The sequence below is a fragment of the Syngnathus scovelli genome, chromosome 4, assembly GCF_024217435.2.
Source record: "Syngnathus scovelli strain Florida chromosome 4, RoL_Ssco_1.2, whole genome shotgun sequence".
NCBI lineage: Eukaryota > Metazoa > Chordata > Actinopteri > Syngnathiformes > Syngnathidae > Syngnathus > Syngnathus scovelli.
In genome coordinates, this window is record NC_090850.1 from 21960689 (window position 1) to 21979383 (window position 18695).

Below are 18695 nucleotides of genomic sequence, written 5' to 3' on the forward strand. Positions count from 1 at the left end.
GTTTACGGCTGTTGTGCTTATTTGGTTCCCGATACAGACTGGAAAACCGCGTTCTCATACCACAGCACAGATTTGGCATTTTTAAAATCTTTTGACCCATCATCAAGAACAACCTCAAGATAAATTTGCTCCAGTTGATTTATCTGCATATATCATAAGTGACCATTGTAGATTACTGCATTGTTTTAAAACCAAAACAAAGATAACCACAACTACTCTTTTACAAGTCCTATTTAAAATGTGAGTCAGTATTCACACAGGATGTGTCCATCACCATGGTCTCCTCCTTACAAATCCAGCAGTGACTTTGTTAGGTGCTCCTCAACTGTATGAGGTGGCTCAGCACCCACAGAGACAAGCTCCCACAATCCCTCAGCCTTGGATAAGAGAGGACAAATAAGCCAATCAGGGTGGAGCACTTCAAATCTTCCCGGACCACCCTCGGTGCCTGTCTGGCTCGCCGATATAATTGTGAGGAATCAGATTTGCACATGTGCAATTTTGGCTCTTCATCATTTTAAGGCTTCCACAGCAGCACAGCACCTCCATCTCAGCGAGGGGGTGTTAAAGGCCCCCCTCCCGCCATCTCATTTACCTACTGTGGCTTCACCAAACCTCAGACAAAAGAAACATCAAGTTGTAACAGAAAACCTAAATTAAATTATGCGAGGGATTCTCGTGTTCAAACTTGTCACTTAAAAGTTTGTTTACTGGAATCCGTAGGGGCTCCAGAAGATGCTCGTATGGATATGCAACATCTAGTGCATATACATAACACACTTTCCAGTGTATTTATTCCGATTCATTTGAATCTCATCTCAGGATTCTCACAACACAAAAACATCCTTGCATGCGAATCAAATTTTGAGTCGAATCTGAATCTCAAATTATCGATTGGTCACATTTACAGTAGAAACCACCGATCCTTTATTCCACCATGTTAGGGGTCCAATATAAAGAAGGTGTTTTCCACATTGACCCCCCCACCTCCAAGTTAAATGTCCCCACCGCTACAATGGCACGCCTCTGTGAAGACATTAATATTTGATGTGATCATGGGCTTCCATAAGCAAATTTCACTCTCTAGCAAGTGGAGCCAAAGCATGATTAATTTAGTATTTCTACCCCTTTAAACAACACAGGGCCCCTGGCCACAAAGCCAGGCACAGTTTGAAACCAAAGTAGCACCCCCTAAATCATAATCAGCATCGTCATTCAGCATCATGTGACTTTGGGGAAACATTGATGTTCTCGCACATCTGCACTTGTGTGAACAAAACCTCGCCTCACTCACACCGACATCCACGTTAAATTCAAGATGGATTTCTTCTGCCACCTCAGGTTATCCGCCTGTCTGCCTAGTTGATGGCGAGATCTGTTCACTTGGCCTCTGTGAAGAACCTGAATTTTAGTCTGCTGGCCTCTGACGGACTGCTGAAGTTGACTTGGAGAGAAATGCTATTATTTACATTACGTCAGGATTTTGGAGACTGAAACTGTAAACAAACCTGATTTTAAAAAGCGACACTGCTACAGTCAATAAAATAATCTTGTTTTTGTGGAATGCAGTATTAAGTGTAAATTAAAAATAATAATTCAAATTCTTAACATATATTGCTCTTATAAAATACTACAACTTTATTTGGGACAACTTTAAAAAAATAGCTTGCTTACACAAAGTAGAACTTTTCAGGTTAAGATAAAAATATTTTTGGGGTTAATTCAAGTCAATTTAATTATTTGAATTTCAAACGACTCGAGATAATCGACTCAAAAAATTAATTTACATAAAATGTTTACATTTATTTGGGCTTAGTGCTGGTCCTGCTTGGGTCCTCGATCAGGCGTAGCTGCAAAAGCTGCTGTGTCACCGCCACTCGAGTATTTGCTTTGCAGCTGCCATGACTGCGCTTACGCTGCACACGAACATGATCAGTGTCCAGTTGAACTCCATGAAAGATAACATGCTTGTGCAGATGTTCCAGGACATGGCTGACAGGCAGGGAAGCTGCTCCCCTCCCCTCCCCTCCCCTCTCACATTGATTGCGACTGTGATTTGCTGCATGCAATCCGATGCTCCGTGACAGCTTGTAACTGAGGTTAAAGATGGCAATTTAATTATGTGTCAGAGGTCACATTAAATTCTGATCCTTGACCCCTGATTTGAGGACCATCTTATTAGGGACAACCTAGGAACAGTGCATGAATGCATGCATGATAATAGTCAGATAATGAAAGAAGCCTGACCTACATTCAGAATTTTATGAATTTATGCATATTTGTTGTCAAGTATAAACTTTCCTGAAGGTATGAAGTCAAATGTTTGCAGAAAAATAAATTAGATGTTTAATGCACACACATTTAAAAAAAAAAAAATCCATTTTAGTAAAGTGTAGAGGTTTCTTCTGGCCACCAGAAGGCACCGGGTGAAGAGTTCATGACCTCTGGTTGTGTCACCCTTTCCAGCATTTGTTTCCTGGTCAGAGTTCCATGTGCACTTTGCATTGGATTGCCAACTTTATCCCTGTGAGTGGTCTTATCTCATTTATTATTAGTTTTATGATTGCTGCTGGTGTCGTTTTCTGCACGTTATGTTGATGAAGTTGAAGGCTGAAACTTATACGTTTGTTTGCAGCAGTTCATCTTTGTCATTAAACAGTATTTGACATTGAGGAGGACATTTCTTCAATTGGCATATTTGTACAAAAATCTGTTTAAATAAATAAATAAATAAATAAATGAATAAATAAATAAATAAATAAATAAATAAATAAATATATTTTTTTTAAAGTTGGTTCAAATTGACCCAATTTCCTGGGTCGGTCCAATTTTCAACATAGCATTTTAAATGGTGTATGTATACAGTAACCTATAGACCTGCACAATTTGAGTCTCAGAATTTTTTTTTTTTTTTAAATCAAATATTGTTGCATTCAAAAAGAAACACACTCCCTTTGCAATAATCTATTATGTTGTTGTCAACCACTGTGGTATCAAGTAGAACTAAAGAATATCCAGCCTCTCTTATAATAATTCAAAAATATTCAATTCAACGTTACAGTGCATCACCTTTTTTGTTGTTATCTATCCGTGGAAGCTCTTTGTGCTTTATGAGCCTTTGAGCTAGTACGATAGTTGGCATGCTCAGGGTCCAGGATGCAAGGCTCCTCTGGCATGTCTTAAAGCCAGCCACGTATGCAAATGATTAGGCAATTGCAGATATACAAATATGTACCCATGGTCCAGGCGGTCTAATGGCCCCCGCTCCCCTCCTCTTCTGGCTTGCTCAATGGCTCATTAAGATATCCGCTTGGTTTATTATGTGAATAAGTCACGGCTGGCTTGTTATGACCCTCCAGGTTCCTGTTTGTGCTGCAAGATGTGTGGCGCTCAATTAGGCTGCCTGGCTGGCAGAGTTAACCCTTCGCATCATCCGCATAGTGGATCGTGAGGGGGTGGACCTGGCTGGGTGTTTGAGACAGGGATCAAAAGATCAATCCTAATACAGTGCTACCAAGCTGACCTCTCAGATGTAATAAAGACGCCATCTTTCACCCTTGGGGCCTATTGGGCGCCTCCCACCCCATGAACAAACCTGGTATCTTTAAATTAGCTGACTGCCGTGGCCTGCAGGTAATTGCATTAGTTTATCAATGTTGGCTACAATTTATTACTGACTGTGACCAAGCTAGCATCCTGGTGTTAATGTCTACTGTGAGGGGACATGGGAAATAGGGCCTTTGTGTGGCGGGGCTCTTGTAAATAAATTAAAAAAAAGACTTTGGAATAAAACACGTTATTGGTTTTAGCTTCATGGGTTCGGGTTTAATGATTACCAACAATCATTACATTTCGTCCATATTGAAATACAGAAGGAACCACAAAAGGTGGATAGATTCCATTCCAGCAAATTGATCAACTTCAGTTTATTTTATTTTATTATTATTTTTTGGGGATTAATTTAATTTAATTTAATTTAATTTAATTTAATTTAATTTAATTTAATTTAATTTAATTTAATTTTATTTTATTTAATTTTATTTTATTTTATTTTATTTTATTTTATGTCCACCTAAAAAGTAACTAACTGGCAGATCAATAAACGCTCCTGTAGCACAAACAAAAACACCCAAAAAAAAAAACACAACAACATTACAATATTTGAAATAATTCTTCTGGTTGGATGCAGCTTTCCTCCCATGTGCATTATGGTCTGTCGGAGGTCGCCGCCATCATTCTTCGGCCGTCACTGTGCAACATGTAGACCAGTAGCAACTTCCACTTGCCTTTGCATCTTGACTCACAAAAGTGAACACACCCTCCCCCTTTCCACTTTTGAACTGTTTCTCACACCTTCTTTGTCATTCACTTTTTTTTCTCCCGCCATCTTTCACACCGCTTCCTCCATTTTATGCGTTCCGCCATCTCTTGATCGTGCTCCTTGCGCTCCATGCTGCTTAATTAAAGCATGTATTATTAATGCGGCCATATCTTTGTCCATCCTTCTTCCCCCGCACGTATGACTGCTACATTACATTTAAATTGTTTTGCTGTACTTTCCCTTTTAAAGTCCCCCATGTAATCAGTATTTGCAGAGGCCAGGGAAAATGGCCCAGATTACAAGCTTGTACTTGCAACTTCCTGTTAGATGTGCCGCCTCGCTCACTCCGTAATTAGGCCTGTTTTACAAAGCAAATCAAAATGGCTCCATTCTGCACGATATGAGCTTAATAAAAAGAACTTGTCAGAGTGTGCAGTCAGTGCCTTAGCCAAACCCCGGGGAAAGAGCCGCAACACTTCAGTGCCTTTTGATAACGACCGGCATTTTCCTGCGGAAGCCATCAAAATGCAGAATTAAAGACTTGTGGGATTCGTAACGTTCAGAGACGCCGTTTCCTGTTGTATGATTTTTATTTTTTCAATATCTCCTTTTGTCACTTTTTGCTCAAGCTTTTTACCGAGTTTATTTACCAAGTCTGTCAAAGAAATTCCCACGACTCCGATTGTATTTTGCTTCGTTTGATTTATTTGCCCAACAAAGGAGCTTGTGAATGAGTTCATACGAGGAAATTAAAACAGGTGAAGTTTTCTTTTAAAGGCAGGAAACTCCCGGTTGCTTTGAGGCAGATATAAAAACAATTAAAAAAAATATTTTAATGTTAAAAGTCACGATTTTTCAAAGCAGCTTTATTTACATCGCACATCTGATACACAAAGTGATTCACACAACAGTTAATAACATTCAGAAGCAAAGCAGAAAAAACAAAAGTGCTTCACACAAACGTTTACAAACACAACAGTTAATGACATTCAGAAGCAAAGCAGAAAAAAAACAAAAGCATATTACGAAAACATATTCAAAGAACGCAGTAAAAGAGAAAACTTTAAAAACATTCAAAAAGTGAAGAAATACTATATGGGGAAAACATCAAAGTTTTTAACCTGGATTTAAAAGTATTTATATTCTGAGCTGACTTGACTTCTGCTGGCAGCTTCTTCCATTTGTGTGCAGCATAACACTTGAATGCAGCTTCACCATGTTTACTTTGAACTCTGGCACAATTAATTGAATCAAGTCTGCAGATCTCCAAACCCTTTTTAAAACCGTGTTTAGTTACCAGTGTGTACTTTAGAATTGGGATATTATAATTTCAGCCATCATAATTTTTTTTTTTTAAATATATTGAGTCCAGCCACTGTTTGCACCACAGAGGCCCTTGCGACAAAGTACAACAAGATAAGTCAAGCCATTTCCCGTCAAAGTCACTCAGTTCTCGCCTCCTCTAACGATCACGACTAATGAAATACTTTTGGCGCTTGACCATCCATCACTCGCCAAAACCTTCCGATCCAACATCATCGATTTGGAAAGCCAATTGGCTGGCGTGCCGCTGTAAAGTGAATGATTTAAAATATACCTTCTTCATTGTCACATGACGGGCGCAGAATGAGATTGGAATTGAGGTCGAATGAGCGTAATAACAATAAATAAAGAGGATAAAGTAAGAATCTGGCAGGCGGACAAAGGCTGTCGATAAGATTCAGCAAGTGATTACCAAGAAGTGCCCATGAGTGGCTGTGTGGAGATGTTTGAAAAAGTGTGCTGCGGGAACGACATGGCCCGTTAATGGGACAGATGCTGCGCTTGAGTAATGTGTCGACGAGTAGGTACCACTGAACGACTCGGTAATATTATACAAGAGTGTTTAAATATTTTAATTTGTCAGAGGGGCCCCTCCCATGTCCTGCATTACCCTGACAACCATCCTTCATCAACTGAATGAATCCATTATTCATTAGCACTAATTATTTTCACATAACGTCTGCCCTGATATATTTAACCTCCACATTACACCCGGGATAATGGCCTTGTAAAATTGAATTGCAAGAAAGAAGTGGAGTTGGAAAGCTCATTTAAAGAACATAAGAGGGCGGAAGGAAAGCGAGGGAGGCACCGGATGGGATTCGAAAAGCAATTGAAGTGGGGAGATGAGAGGAGAAGAGTGTTAAGCACTTTGGGACAAGGAGCCCCCAAAGTGACAGGACATTTGTTCCTGTCTCATTTGCATCTTAAGAGAAGGGCCCAGTGGGTCTCCGTCGGGTTGAGGAATCTTGACGCTCGACGTCAAAATTGACTCCCGCTGACCTGACGCGCGGCTTCACCCATTAAAGGAGAAAAACTGAATGTGCGCGACTCACGTGTTGCTGTCTCCATCTTGTTCTCCACATAGAGACCTCAGCATCCGACCTGGGAAGTCACCAAGCTGACGGGCGCTGCCGTTATTTGTGGTACGTTCAATTTAGTAACATTACAAACACTCACCTCCAATCAATGAGGCCTTTTGCTATCTTTGTCTTATCCGGGCTGAGATCATGCATCCATTTTCCGTGCACTCAGGTGGTTGATGAGCTGTCGCAAAGCTCTGGCTTAGGAAAAATAGATTTGTTGTTCACAACGATTATGTCCAATGAGCTACTGATGAAAAAAAAAATATATTTGGCATTTACAGTTGACTAGCTGACTAAGTTACTTGTATGTCAAATCACCTTTTCCTATTGAAATGAATTGAAAAGAGATTAATCCGTTCCAGCTTCCCCGCAAAAATATATTTCAATATATTTTTAACACAACACACTCACACAAGTATATTGTAGTGTTGTTTACCTTTAAGGGGCGTGGCCTCATGAGTGACATCAGGTGCTGTAATGTTGTTTACCTTCAAGGGGCGTGGCCTCATGAGTGACATCAGGTGCCGCAGTCAGTCTGGTTAGCCATTTATCTCATATTTAGAGTTAGCGGCTGCTTCTTGTGAGTGTTCTCAATTTGTTTTGTTTCATTTGAATAAAAAATACATTTATAAATATATTTGATCCCGCCTCCCATCAGGCAATTTTCTGTCGCGGTTGTCTTCCTTACATTACAAGGAGACCAAAATCAGCAACACCTCTTAGTATTTTTGACATATTTTTTGTTGAATCTCATCCGATGTCACAGATGTGTTTCATGTTAAAGACAGGCATGGTACAAATGTAATTCTTTTCCAAGTAACCATGTAATGTAAGAATCAGAGTGACATTAAATAAGCATTTTGCCCCTTTTGTTGTGTTTGCATGCAGACTAATGCTGCAGAAGGGAGCGTGTTCATCTCTAGGCTATGTGAGCGAGCTACTTTGTATGCTTGATGTTGGGTAATTGCAGTTCATTTCAACTGGGAAAAAAAGGATTCTCATGCCTTTTTGTATTGGAGGCCCAGAAGGCATCGCTCTCTTTGTGCAAAGTATCTGTCTCTCTGACATTTAGATTTGCCTTTTAAAGATGGCATTTTTCAAAAATGGCATTCCTTCATACGTTTTCTACAGGCGACAAAATTATTCTTTGCCATCCCAGTCATTGTTGCTATTAAGTGACACATTCATCCAACCTTAAGCTATTTCCCTTGCCTTGGTAATAATGATATTATTTCATACTATGTCCAAAAATCCTTCTTTTGGGGCATAATCATTATCAGCACTGCCCAAAGACAACTTTACGAAATTCCGAACCATTCCTCCAACCTTGCGCATGAGGCGACGCGGCTCGTCTGCAGACAAGAAAGAAAAATAAAACATAAGTAAATGTGTCATATGAGTTAAAAGTCAAATAAATAAGCTATAATGGCAACAGCTTGACGGGGTTTGATGGCTGCTGAGAGTGTGCTTTTGTCTCACTACGGAGTAATAATGTCTTCCGTGAACGACTGGCATGTTCATCCTTGAATGACTCCTTTGGATGAGTCAAATTTTCCAATTACCGCTCTCCGGTGCCTCACAATCGACCTTTACCTACTCGGAAAATTACCATGCTATCCCTAAATAATTTCCTCAACAAAGATGGTGCTTTGCGTTATGAAATATTCACAACTCAATTTTCCCTGCTCTATCAGACTTTGCTGCTCGCCGTAATTACGTAATAATCCATAATGTAATTCATTTTGGGCGCTTCGGGAATTAGAGTCCATGTCCCGGTAAATATGTCAGGCAAAGTGTGATGGTGGCTGCACTGCGGAACAATTTATTTCCTCCTTTTTTGGGATTATTGGCATCAAGTGGGATTTTAGATTTTTTATTTTCCATTTTATTTGGACCATAACAATTACGTATAATAAAATAATATTTTTATAGTTCCGATTACTTGTCAAGAATAAATTAACCTGTTAGTGAGTCAAACTTAAATCCAAAACAATTCAAGTTACATATGTGAGACCTTCACTTTCTTTTTGCAACTGTTGCTATGCAGTAGAATTAGTTTATGTTATACACGGCACTACATCACCATAAGATATGTACAAATATGGGCAGTAAAAAACAATTGGCCACGGCTTTTATTATCAATAAAAGTTAGCGCAGAGTACTTAGATGTTCGCTGTTGAATTATTTTTAGTTGCTCTTGTGATTGTGTGTGAAGAAGAGTTAACATTTATAAATATCTTAGTAAAATTAATGGGCCAAGTGTCACAGTAGAAGAGTGCTCTTTGTGTTAACAAAAAATAAATAATAAAAAAGAATGAATAGTGGCAACATCTACTTTTGTATTTCTACTTTGATGACAAATTTTCCAATATCGCTTTGTCATTGTTATCATATTCCGACGTCCCTTCATCGACTTGATAGCAATTAGCGTTGAATTCCCATTCCTCAGCGTATTCCTGAATACTTTCCTCGAAGGAGGTGTAATTTAAATGGCATCAGTCACTGCGTGAATGAGAATTATGTCCACTCTCATATCTCATGTGACACGCAGCAGAGAAAGGAAAGACTGCTATAATTCATCAAATGTTATTATCAAGCTAATTATAATGGGAAATATAGTCAAGACTCCCCTTTCTGCTTCAATTAAGAATGGATTAACACAATGATCCGCCATGCTAATCAAGTTCAGAATAATTGATCGTTCGTCTGAAGATGAATGAGACCGTGAGCTAAAACTCAACAGGATCGTAATTCATTTAGACGACTCGTGAAACGTGTTTCAATTATTCAGAATTGACTAATATACAAAATAATATTTTGTAGACACATATATTGCGTCACCACTTAACATTCATATCACAAAATGGCTCAGTGATACTTGGCCATGCTCTATTAATTTGCAGAGTGGGCTCACTTGGTGTCATGTCTTGGCAGCGAGGGTCCCCTCTGACTCTTAGCTCCCAGACTCATGCACAAGGGGGGCCCTAATTAGATTCTCATGTGTATTTAATAGACTCACTTACTTTGGTCCTGGGAGAGAGATCTGGATGCTATCAAGCGCTTCAAGTTTTCGGAAAACCGAGGGACAGGTTGGATCTGTGGAGCAGAAGAAGTCAAACATCTTTTTTTTTTTTGCGGATTTGAACATACGCCAAAGCACGTGCTGAAATTAATTGTGCAAATTTGAAACTTGAAAGTCGATTAACTTTTAATGTGTTAAACAGTGTGTGACAGATTTTCTTCCAGGACTGCAAACAAAGGGAATATTAGCACTGATGCTAGCAGTGGCAATATGAGTGGCTGCTCCCCTAAGGATCTGTAAGATATTTGATAACAAGCCGCACAAAAAAAAAATTGAATTCAGTGATCATGACAGTCTTCAAAACTTTTCTTTTGAAAATCCGATGCATCTTTCTGTGCTTCTTAACAAGCGTTAAAGCACTCATCTTAGTCGGGTGAGACAGGAGTGAAAATGTAATTCAAAAAATGCGTTAAAAAAAAAAAGCACCTTTGGATGACGAAAGAAAAAGAATGCTGCAGAAATTCCCTCTCATTTCTATATTGATGAATCATATTTTGATCATCTGCTGTTCATTTCTATGCTGGGCTGTTAAAATGAAATTGGAATAAATAGGTTAAAATAATTTGAAGATACAATTCCTAAAACCACCTGCCACATCTCGAAAAACATTTCAAAGCTCCACCAAACATTTAAAAGATAATTAAGAATCACATATCTTAATCTGCGCGTTACTTTATTAGCATATCTCAAATTTAGCCACCTACATTAAGATAGCCACTGTGTGTGATTGTGAACAAAAGCTGAATGTTGCCTTGTATCCTAATGAGGACAAACATCTGGAGCGGCCTCACACTGAGGAGCTTTGATGGATGCGACCCCCGTGGTCAACCCTTGGCCCCCGAAACCCACCAGGACCCATCCCGCGGAATCCCAGCTCCTCTTAACGTGCTACATAAATCGTTCCTCGCGCGCCTTAACTGTCCAATTTGCATGCTCCCTTCACAAAGACAACTCTTAACAACACAAGCATGCATGCAGATGAATCCCATGCAAAATTGACAAACTGATGGATGGAACTTCTCTAAATATGAGCAGCGTGGAAACACAAAGACAGAGAAAAAGGAGAGAAGACGTCCGCTGGGAGAAGGCAAGATAAAGAGGGTGGCGAGCCGGGAGTCTGGCGAGTTTTATCTGGTGGGCAGGGAGACGATGGCGGGAGGATCTGTCTCTGTTAGAGAGAACACGGCCCTGTTATTAAAGCCATTTATCACCGGCTGAATATTCCCCCTTTAATAGGCTGTGTCGTTAATTACCTAACTTTGTCAAGATAGGCAGTCTGGGGCTCTCTGTTCTCCTGGCAGCTACGCACGTACACGCATCATCAGGTGACGAGTCGCATCTCACCCTTATACAAGACAAATTGCCACATATGTGCTATATTTAGCTCAATTGTGATTATTTCTTAAAAAAATTGTAGCGCAAAGAGCCTTGTGGGTTTAAAGTCCACAATGAGAGTGATTTGGAAAAGAATAAATCAAAGCTCAGAATATGAAGAGCAACTTCTGAGCCATTTCTCAGCACGACTGATTAAGAAGAAAGCACAGATTCCCACAAAAAGAGTCGAGCATGTGTCCCAAAAGGTTTTCCTCTAGTGCCCAATCGTTTACATTGCAGTTATCTGAAGACGACGATGTGACAGTCACATCATTGATCCCTTTGGCCTGATTAGCCCCCCCCCCCCCCCCCCCGTCAAAGCAAACTAATCAGATACATTGATCATGGAACACTTTTTAACGCTTCCCCCGGCAATAATATGATTTTTCTCCAGTCAAATAACTGGTTATCTGTTGAAAAAGGGGTGGTAGATATTTGAGATCTGAAGATTTCCTTTGGGACACGGGAAAGAGTCAGTGGCCTGATTTTCAAAGCATTTAGCCACGCTGATAAAATGCTATTTCATTACCTGAAGAAGTGCCATGATTGCTGTAAACTTGATTTGTTGGACTCATAGCAACAAGGCTATTTTCATTTTTGTCCAGAAGAGGAGGCTGTGTTCCCTGCAAACAACAGGAGGCCCGTAGCAAGAAATAACGTTTAGCGTAGTCAAAAGAATTGATGCCATTAGGAGACAAAAGTTGAAATGCACTTGGCGAAACATTTTCTAAATATGATTTATTTTAAATGTGCATGATGATCATTTGTGTTGTACTAATCAATCCAACTGAGAAATGACATTATTTGGGCATTAAGAGACCCTGTTCATTAAATCTTCAGCTTGATTACTTTAGTAATTATTTACATTACCTAAATGATCGTCCTAACTATTCATCAAACATCAAAAATTGGTGTTTTGAATTTTTTTTATCTTTATTCATAAATACGATGACAGCTCTTTATTATTCAGTACACTTTATGTGTCTTTTGGTTTGTCATTTGTAAGATTTGTTTGGCACAATTATCGAGCTAGATGCCATAAAAAAATACTATTATCGTTTTTAGTATAGTTTTTACGAAAGCAAATCAATAAAAGAGGAATCATTTCATTGCCAGTTGGCACTGTGACAACCCTTAACACAGAGCATGGTCTAATTGATTATAGATGTCATTTTCATTATTGACAATAGGGGGCAGGATCCATACATTGACTAAACATCCATTGTGAGTAGGACAAGTAATTGTGCTGTGATGCCAATAAGCGCACAGCTTTAGGGAGTTCCGTTTTGTTGTTGCCGCCTGGATTGCACTTGACTGGACTTTCTGTCATTTGGGCTTACATCATCAAAGTGACACTTTTGCATCTCGACACGCTCCCGACGCACGTGCAGACAACTGCGGAACACGAGACAACCTCTGCAATGATGGTGATCAAACATTACGATAGCATAACATCCCTTCCTGTCTTGACTGCCACAGCCTGAGGCAAAACATCAGCGCGGTGCCTCGCAGCTCTTCTTATGACAAAATGTAAATGTCTACCTTCATGTCTGCTTTATTGCCACTTGTCACTCGGCTTTAGCTGCTTATCCATCTTGTGAGTTTTTGTTGGAATCATCAGACGGTGACTTTATACTGCTCAAAACCTTTTTTGCTTGTAAACTCAGATTGTCAGAAAGCCAAGCTGCTTTACAATCAACATTATTTTTGAAATAGACAATAGATTACATGTTTGGGCAAGACAATCATATTTGCAAGAAAATTCATGTGACAACTTCAAATGTGGCCCAGATGTCCTCTGCAGGTTGACCACTCCAAGGAAGTGCACATCCCATCATTATGCTCGACACTTAATGTCTCATGCGCCCATCAACATTGGAGTAGTCATTACGCATGACGGTGTGTGACTTAAAAAGCCTGCCTGGTCACATCTGATTAGCGGATGCCTAATCAGACAAATCCCCGCGCAACGTGGACTACAGCGGAAAAGCCGAGGTTGATTTAGGAGACGAGCGCAAAGAGGGTCAGAGCAGACGACGGGTCCTTGGTGTAAACAAGCAATGAGATCACAAATGTAAACACAAGAAGAGCAACCTTAAAATGGAGCCACCATCTTTGCGGCACATCTGTTCAATACAAGCTGAGTTAATCATTCTTGGCTTTTTACTGGACTTTTGGGACGGAAATCTCAATGCACCTGTTAAAGCTGCATGCACATCTACTGCCATCCAATACAAAAGATATTCTGCCAACATCATGATTTGGTTAAATTCTGTGTATATCTTAATTACTGTATCACAATTGTTTGGATTATCATTACCGTATTTTCCGGACTATAAGGCACACCTTCAATGAATGGCTCATTTTAAAACTTTGTCCTTATATAAGGCGCACCAGACTATAAGGCGCACTATTAATGCATCATGTCAGATTTTTAATCCAAATCAAACAATTCTCCATTTTATCTTTTTTATGTCAACTTCAGACGCAACAAATTACTTTATAATGACAAAATAATGATCCATAGTCTTTTTGATTCATGATTCATAGTCTTCAGCGGGCCACTTATGATTGATTTCATGACACGATGCTTCGGGCCAGTTTAAATTTAGGAATTTGGTCCATATATAAGGCGCACTGGACTATAAGGCGTACTGTCGGCTTTTGAGAAAATTTTAGGGTTTTAGGTGCGCCTTATAGTCCGGAAAATACGGTATTCCTATTTATTATTTTTGTTATATGATATTATTTATTGATTGATTTATTTATTATATATATATATTTTTTTTTTAATCGATTTATCTATCATTATTTTGCAAGGTGCTATTTTGGTTACCATATGAGAGTCAAGATATGACAATATGAGGTATCTATATCTTAATATGATATCTTCTACACCACTGCAAACTCCAAGCACACCACAATATACCGTCTAACATATATATGGACCTCACAAGTGCTCCTAATGTTGTGGCTTGTTGGTTTAGGAGACATACTTCAAAAGCTTGTCGCTAATGTATCGTACAAGGCTGACAGAGTGAGACAAATAGCTGCTTGGAATGGCTTTAGGTCAACCTTTGCTGTGTAGGAACCACATGATGATGGGGAATTGTGAAAGCGCTTTTTGAGAAAAGAGCGAGCACCTCAGAGGATATGACGTCGTTCAGGGGAAACGAGCGGTCGGGGACTGGGGCAGCAGTGCAGCCACAACTCTTCACTCAGTGGCGTTCTAAAATATTGAAAAGCTTTTGTTGTGCCTAGTTAAACATTCACTGATGTGACACAAACTGTGAACAATGCCATTTCGCACACACTGAAAGTCCTCCATCTCTGTATAATTCATGATTAGGAGATGCAGAGGCAGGCCATAGTTTGCTCTCAACATCGTGCACTGAGCTGGAATTAATTAAAAAAAAACATTAACTGGAGTAAATATGAAACAGGACAAAAGAGGCACTGGCAAGGTGTGCCACAAAAAGTGTGTGTATTTAGCAAGGCCGAACTCACTCCACTAATGACTGTAAAAATAAATTCAAGGTCCTCTTACCAAATGTTAAATATTCAATTCAGGGTTGTAATATCATGGTGTTTTTTTTATTTATTTTAATTATTAAGTTATATCGATGACAATTATCTTAATTAAATGTCAACGTAAGACTACCATCTTTGGAGCAAGGTCACATATTGCTATCCAAGAATTATGCTATGTATGAATTATGCACCTCTGCAGATTTTAATTTTAATTTTTTAATTTAATTTTATGTTTATTTTTGCTTTCCTCTCAGCACCAAATAATAATAATAATAATAATAATAATAATAATAATAATAATAATAATAATAATAATAATAGAGGTTTTACAGATCTCCCACTTACAGTCTTTATTTGTTTCCACATTTAAATATGAACAGTGTTGGATTGTCATCATCCATATCTGGGGAGCTCATGCAAATGTTTCATTTTGGCAGCGCTTGTCTGCGCCCGGGCTGATCAGTAGGGAGGTTCGCAGCAAATAGCTCTCATGATGCTCTCATAATGAATAAATAATTTCATCATCACAGTTGGGAATCTAATTCCTACTGACATTCAATGAACATGTTTTTTTGAACATGTGGAGGTATGGGTCAGCAATTTAAACTGTAGCTACACTTTTGGTGCGTGTATGTGTGTGACAGTCAAAACAAACACAACGTCGAGCAGCCCAGGGACACTCCAACCGTAATTGTGCAGGTGGCATTTAAAAAATACACACACAACAGGGGTCAATTTCTCTTCAGGTCACTGAGAATGACATCATCAAACCACTATTAACTCTGCAAATAATTCTGCCGCTGAAGCCTCTCTATCGACGAGGCATCCCCTCAAAAACAAACAGCTTTGCCCTCAATCTCAAAAGCATAACCTCAGAGAGAAATGGCCATCTCGCCAGCAGAGCGAACAACTCAAAATGACACCGCAAACAATCGTGGGCAACCATTTTTTCCATCTCTTCTCCCTTCTTGGAGGATTGCAGTCAAGCTTCACAACGTTAGCCTCACCTATAGAATTCTTCTTTAAAGATAATAATGCGAAAATTTTTAAAAATCCTGCCAACAGACATGTTTATTTTTTGCATTATCCGCCATCTTAGCTCCACATCGCTGTCGATGACATAGTAACATGCAAAAGGTGCCGCCCAAAGGTTTTTTTTTTTTTTTTTCTCTCTGGGCTGCAGCACCGCAGTTGAATAATTAATGCGGTCTGTCTAATACTAAATAAAGCGGACGTCACTGCTCTCCAGTGCATTTTTTCCCCCCGTCCCCAGATAGGTAATTGCACTTTTACTGTTGCACATGTTCATTAGATAAAACAATATTACTTTTCATTAAAGATGATGAAGACAAATTTGCTCGAAATGGGATGCAATTCTTTGCTGTGAGCAATTTGGAGGCGAGTCACAGCATTGGCTGTTGTTGTTTCTCTGTTTGGGTTAAAAAGTTTCTTTCGTACGGAGCATCAATAATTAATTACAGCAATGATGGGACCTTTACAGCCAAATTGGTTCCTTTTTTTTTTTTTAGATAGATTTTTGGAAATGTTGGAAATGAATGTAGATAATATTGACAGATTTGGCAACTTCTGTAAAAGTGACAAAAAAAAAATGATTTCAATGTGCTTCCTCATTGAGCACACTTTATTTTTTATTTTTAAAGAAACAACCGGCTGTGGCATTACCGAGCAATAAAAGCACAGACAGCATTTGGGAGGTTATGGCAAGAGCGTGACACGTGATCAATAGCCACAGTCGCTCGCTCTTCTCCACGTGCACCTTCAACCGCATCGCCACCTTTACCCCCGATCGATGAACTTCCCTGAGTAAACAGATCTGTCCCAATGCTCGCCGCTCCTCATTGTAAGATGATCCTCCGCCTGCTCATGCTCCTCCTTGTCCGTCACCAAGAGAAACCGGATAGTTTGTCTCAATGTTATTGCGCTTCTCCTCAACTGTCTTGTTGAAGTAAGAAGGCTAAAAAAAGACCTAATACAGCCTCTGCATCATCATCATCATCATCATCTGTACATATGTTGGCTGCATGGGTCAAACAGCCATCAGTGTAAAATTACCTTAGTCAGATTAATATTTTTCATCCTAAATGTATACACATTCGATATCAGTCCCTCCATCATTAGTTGCAGATAAACTGGGCCAATCCCGGCTAACTTTATTTATCCTTTATTATTATTTTAATTTCTTCTTTTCTTACTTTCGGATGTAATTTATTTTTCTTTTTTTATATTGTTTGAAAATAAATCAAGTCCATTCATTCATTCATGCATTCATACATGACAATGTAATTTTATTTATACATGACAATGTAAGTGCTTCACATTATTAAAATCAGAATCAAGATGAGTTTGAGTATTGATTTAGTTTGACATTTAAGCTACAAGTTAGCCTAGCTTAGCTCTGCTCTACTACTGGCAGAACATGCAAATTAGGGTGTTTTTGCAGATCCCTTTGAACGGGAGCATTTTGCTTGTTGTCCTTTAGAGGAACTTTTAAAAAATGCAAAGAGAGTTTTTTTTAAATACTAAATTGTTGCCATGTAAATGTTCATGACTCTTTTTACTGTCACACGACATCAACAAAGTGTTATTGCAACTTTTCCTCCAGCTGTGTGAGAAAGGACAGATCTGTCCATCACCACAAACCGTATACTCCGACTTACTCTTTTATTTAAACTTCCATCTGGAAAGCCAGTCTGCTCAGACGTAGCAGCAAATGTGTCCTCTTTGATTCTTAATGAAATGTTCTCACGCTTCCCCTTTTGATTTGAAACTTTGTGACTCGGACACGTGCTCGGTAGATAATAATAGGCTGATAAATCGGTAGGCGCTACACATTCCGAATTCTACCCATTACATTATATTGCGCTTTCAATCTACAAGGTGACATGAACAAAAATCCTCAGGAGCCCGCCAACATCAAACTATTCTTTCTCGCAACAATCCAGCCACAGCGCGACAATATGCGGACCAATCTATATCTCCCGTGACCCTCCGTAACATGTCTTTAAGCTTGCTAATTAGATTTGGAGACACCAAGCGAAGGGATGGCCTCGCCGGGCAGTTTGCTATCACAAATGGATCTGCTTAATATTGGAGATTAATCGAGAAATATGTAATCTTAACCGTGATTGAAGCTATGATCTGGTTAGTGGCGAACATGATGGATGTTGAAGCACTGGTGCAAGAGAGTTGCCTTAACCCTTTTAAGATAAGATTGCTTTGCAGCAATCACAATAGTAGACGTGCGTGAGTAGCAGCTTGATTAATGAATACCTGCTGCATCAAATTTCATCCGCGTTGGTCAACCCTTTTTAATTATTTGCTCTTCCATAACAAAAAACTATCATTTGAGACCTTTTGTTATGATTAAAAAAATGATTGTCATTATAGTAGTTGATATTGCTCTTGAGTCAGTCCAGAAAAATCAATATTATAATAATTTTTTGATAATAATTTTCATTTATGATCTCTCCAGATTGGTTGTCACCACAATTAAGTAAGCAGCATCCTGCATGGCGTGAGAAAATGATAATATTTCATGCATGGCCTTCTTGAGAGCGAAGACCGCCCGAGACACGATTCATCCAGAGACAGGTGTCAAAAGAAAGGAAGAAAGTCTAATAAAAGATCTGATTTAATATGCAGCACTTGCGGAGGTCTATTGAGCGGCTTGAGGTTCTCGCACGGCACGCCATGTGCTCGGCCCACAAACATTTCCATTTCCTCACAGGTCATGCAACCTCAAAAAACAACGAGGTCGAAGCCACATCACACAAAAGTGCTAAATCACTTTGGAGAATCTGCCGTCCCCGCCAGATCCTTGTTAGTCCCTCCCGATACGTAATGACTCCTGCCTCACGGGCAAACTAATTATCAGGTGCTTAACAGCCTCAACCTACAACACAGCTGCCATAAGACCTGTGAGGGATAGCAGGCACATGACCACCTCCTTCATCTCAGC

At 39.3% G+C, this 18695-nt stretch overlaps 1 protein-coding gene and 1 long non-coding RNA gene across 2 annotated transcripts in view; one reads left to right on the top strand and one right to left on the bottom strand.

The window, feature by feature from the left end:
- The first annotated feature begins 2478 nt into the window (after positions 1-2478).
- obi1 (ORC ubiquitin ligase 1) overlaps positions 2479-18695 on the top strand; it is a 28468-nt gene continuing 12251 nt past the window's right edge. Inside the window, exons 1-2 of the mRNA XM_049717103.2 lie at positions 2479-2526; positions 6732-6789. The gene's annotated coding sequence lies outside the window, so the exon portion shown is untranslated. The remainder of the gene's footprint in view (positions 2527-6731; positions 6790-18695) is intronic.
- Positions 4095-12819, bottom strand: LOC137840237 (uncharacterized). The gene is made up of 4 exons (XR_011086747.1): positions 11715-12819; positions 11065-11156; positions 9753-10979; positions 4095-8081 (listed from the first exon to the last, which is right to left on the bottom strand). It is a non-coding gene; the product is annotated as an uncharacterized lncRNA (long non-coding RNA).